At 32.0% G+C, this 4,168-nt stretch overlaps 1 long non-coding RNA gene across 2 annotated transcripts; it reads right to left on the bottom strand.

Annotated features, from left to right (window-relative positions):
• Positions 1–813: 813 nt before the first annotated feature.
• On the bottom strand, positions 814–1,609 carry LOC130996787 (uncharacterized). Of its 2 annotated transcripts, XR_009092796.1 has the most exons (3): positions 1,483–1,609; positions 1,303–1,327; positions 814–1,028 (listed from the first exon to the last, which is right to left on the bottom strand). It is a non-coding gene; the product is annotated as an uncharacterized LOC130996787 (long non-coding RNA). The 2 variants fall into 2 exon arrangements; XR_009092797.1 differs by having other exon boundaries at positions 814–1,327.
• Between the last annotated feature and the right edge of the window lie 2,559 nt (positions 1,610–4,168).

Below are 4,168 nucleotides of genomic sequence, written 5' to 3'. Positions count from 1 at the left end.
TCGTAAAAATTGCTCATCGCTTCAGGTGTAATTTTGACAAAGAACATACTCTGCATAATTTCGACATGATTGTGACCATAGTTAAATACTTTCATAAAAAATTCAGGCTAATAACAAAAATATATCAAAGTTAAGGCTATAAATTGAAATTCTCCAAAAGTTCAAGCTATAAAGTATATATAATCAGCTACATTACAGAACTAAAAGAATAACTAGATATACGATAAAACGATTGATTTAATTATTCACTACTACAAAAACGCTCATAGATAACGGATAAAATCCGTTATCTATGACCCCAAAAAACCGATAAGTATAGTGGTGATATCTATGATACAGTCATACATAACGGTAAAAAAACCGTTATGTATAGTCGTATAGATAACGGTATCTGCGCTCATACATAACGGTTAATATCCGTTATCTTTACAAGTGATACATAACGGTTCTTACCGTTATGTATTATTGTTTTTACCGTTATGTATAGTCGTATAGATAACGGTATTCTGCGCTCATACATAACGGTTAATATCTGTTATCTTTACAAGTGATACATAACGGTTCTTACCGTTATGTATTATTGTTTTTACCGTTATGTATTGATATATATATATATTTTTTTCCATCATAGTTAACAGTTTTTTGCACTTTTTATAACGGTTTTAACCGTTATCTTTGATAGAAATACATAACGATTTTTCGCATTTTTTATAACAGTTTTTTACACTTTTTATAACTGTAATATATATTTTTTTTATTTTCCTATTATTTATCTAAAAAATTAAATTAATAATTTTAAAACAACAAATGGCATTGCCATCGATAACATATATTATATAACATCCGAAATATTCATACATTATCATCCAAATATAATGAAAACAACACAAATATTCTAGTTAGCTATATGATTAATTAAAAAATATTACAAATGCGCGCAACTTGCTAGACATTTGAAACGACGTTCTCTGCTTCAGCCTTCTCTTTTGTAGTAGTCCTCATAGCTCATCGACTCCCATCTACTTGATCTGCCAAGATGATAAACTCAATTACACTAATGAGCTGGAGAATTAAAAAAATCCGGCAACATGTGAGTTATATCAAATATTGATGCATAGTAATATAACAGAATGCAGAATCTAAATCAAATTTGATAGATATATAAATATGATGAATGATTTTCTCAAAAGCAAGACATTGGTTTGGATTCAATATTTTGGTAAAAGGTTTTACAGAAAACACATAAGTAATCTTCAAGATCTCAATATTCTATCTATATTGTTAAAATGAGAAGAAGATTACCCTCCACCAACACGAGCGAGTTCACCTGCAAAACATAGCCAACCCGAGCTTCTTAAATAAAAGAAATATGAAAGATATTAACAACCTAAATCTTTCTATAACTACATAGGTAGTGATTCTGTATTCTACATCAATACTCTTGGAAATAGAAATTAATAACAGAATTTTGATTTATTTTACCTAAACAAGGAAACTTGCGTGACATTGGAAGGCCACCACATGTCAACTGGATCAACCAAGTATTTTCTCAACATCCCAGCCCATCCATATCCCACCATCTGCAATTAGTCCCATCAAATCAAACACAACACACACATTAATTAATATGGAGGGAAGAGTTGATATCCATCTAAATTCTTACACAGATAGATTAGGGTTAATCGGCCACAAATACGAAGATCCAGCAGCTTAAAAAAGGGGCAATTGAACTGGCAGCAATAATTCAAGGGTTTCCCATCAAAATCAAGATTTCGAACCATTTCTTCAATAAATGATCTAACTACCAATTGATTCATTAATTCAGAAAGGAAGAGTTGATATCCACATACCCTTTTGAGTGAAGTCTTGTTGGAGAGCAGGGATGGAGCTCGAGTGAAGAAATGGAAGGGAAAGAGGAAAAATCGAATCTTTATATTAGTATGGAGGGAAGCGGTGAAGGCGGCGGGGATTCATAGCGGCTGCTCATCGGAGTCGAGAGGGAGACGGTGATAGAGGCTTGAGAGATGAGGGAAGATGACGGCGGTCCGGCTGACCGTTGCTGTCGACTGAAGAAGAAGAGGGTGGTTCAGGCGGTAATCTCGTCGGAAATTGAAAGGGAAGAAAGCTAGGGATTTTTGGGGATTTTTCATGATTTAGAGAGGGAACGAGAGGCAGGCAGATGCGAGGCCTACAAAGGGGATACCGTGGCAGTGGTGGCTGGCGGCGACAGTAGCCGCCGGGTTTGAAGGGAGTAAGGCGGTGGCAGAGAGAAGAAGAAGATAGAAGTACGGCGAGAGAGAGAGAGAGTGGTGGGTGAGACTTCAAACTTGGGAGAAGAAGGTGAATTATGTAATTAGGGTTTTTATTTTTTATAATATTATTAAAGTTAAAATTAAAAATAAATATAAAAAGTAATCATAACAGTATTTAAGCGCTCATACATAACGGTTAAAACAACCGTTATAAAAATATACTCATAGATAACGGTTATCTTAACGGTTCGATAACACCGTTATGTATACACCTAATAGATAACGCTTATTCATAACGAATTACTTCGTACCGTTATCTATGCTTATGAGTAACACTACATAGATAACGGATTTCTGTAAAAACCGTTGTCTTTTATAAAAATGCGCTCATACATAACGGTTTTTTAAAAAAACCGTTATGTATGCAGTGTTATGTATGTGTATTTTTGTAGTAGTGATTATTTGATCGAGATTAGGGCAAAATGAAAATGTGAATGGTGATTGGATGCATTCAAGAAGCACGACAGTATTGAAAAATGAGGATTTCTTAACAGATAATGTAATTAAGAAACTTCATGTCCATTGGGCTAACTTTAGCATTTTGTCTGCTAATATAATGGCCATATTCATCGAAGTTATCCAGAATAATAATTTAATTATAATTAAAATCAAGTGGCAGATTATTCAATATCAAATATGCTCTTTCTAACCACCAAAAGGTTGCATGTCGAAGGCTCGAAGTGCTTCTCGTGACCTTATTATAAATTTGATGCGCTGAGAAAATTTTTATTGCACACACCTGCAGAGATAGATGATCATTATGGTGTTATTCTTTTTCTATTTTGACTCGTTTATTTAATGATTATGTCTGCATTTGTCAAAAGTTATACTATTTGAATATTAATCTTTGCAGTCTATGTATTGATTTTTGTAAATAAATTAGTTTTTGAGCGGATGATATATATAGATTACAATTATGAAAATTAAGAGTATAGTTGGCCAATCCAATTATAAAGAGTGTGAAAATAAAAAAAGAAAATCCCATATATATACTTATTGAGGACTAGTGAGGACCTTATCGATATAATTTAGCGAACTACTATAAACATTCAGTGAAAATAATTTTTAATAATTGTTTCCTCATATACAGATCAATTGAACTACAGATAGAATTATAGTAACGCAGTCTGCTTACAAATAAAACGTATATATGTTGAGTGAATATAAGAGCTTGACATTTAGAATCAGTGTATTTGCTTGATACTTTTCTTTGTTGGTTTACACTTTCAAATCATAATATTTTAATTTGAAGGAGTTAGGAAGGGGTAAAATATACTAAAAATGAATGAGAAATTGGTCGGCTATATATTGTGAATAATACGTTGAACTTTCTAAAATTATGGTGACCGACATGCTTAGTTATGGCCTTTAAATTAGTGAAAAGGAAAGAAATGTTGATCATTAATTAGAATCAATATTCATGATGTGGGTAAGAATAAGGGTTAATGATGGAAAAGATCGTCACTAAAACTTTATTTTTTGTCGTTAGATATCGTTAACGAAGGATCTGTTTCATCGTTATTTCTTTCGTGAAAAATTCAATTAACGACGAGAATTCCCGTCCTTAATTCGACGTTTTAGTTATTTTTCATTATTTTAAATTTATTTATTTATTTTAATTTTTATTGTATTAATTTCAATTAGAAAGATTTTATTTCAATTTTTTGACGTATTTTGCACTGAATCGCATACACTTTGATGAACTTCTCAGTTGATCACCCATTTTGGTAGTGCTCTAGGTCAAACACGATTAATCTTGAATTTTTTTTCAAGTAATCACAAGTATAGAATATGCAAATTATTGATATATTAGCACCTATCAATTCATTAAAACTTTCTTTTAATATACGATCACA

Source organism: Salvia miltiorrhiza, chromosome 8, assembly GCF_028751815.1.
Source record: "Salvia miltiorrhiza cultivar Shanhuang (shh) chromosome 8, IMPLAD_Smil_shh, whole genome shotgun sequence".
In the NCBI taxonomy this organism is placed as follows: Eukaryota; Viridiplantae; Streptophyta; class Magnoliopsida; order Lamiales; family Lamiaceae; genus Salvia; species Salvia miltiorrhiza.
The sequence above is the reverse complement of the archived record's forward strand: the minus strand, read 5'-3'. Positions and strand labels throughout refer to the sequence as shown.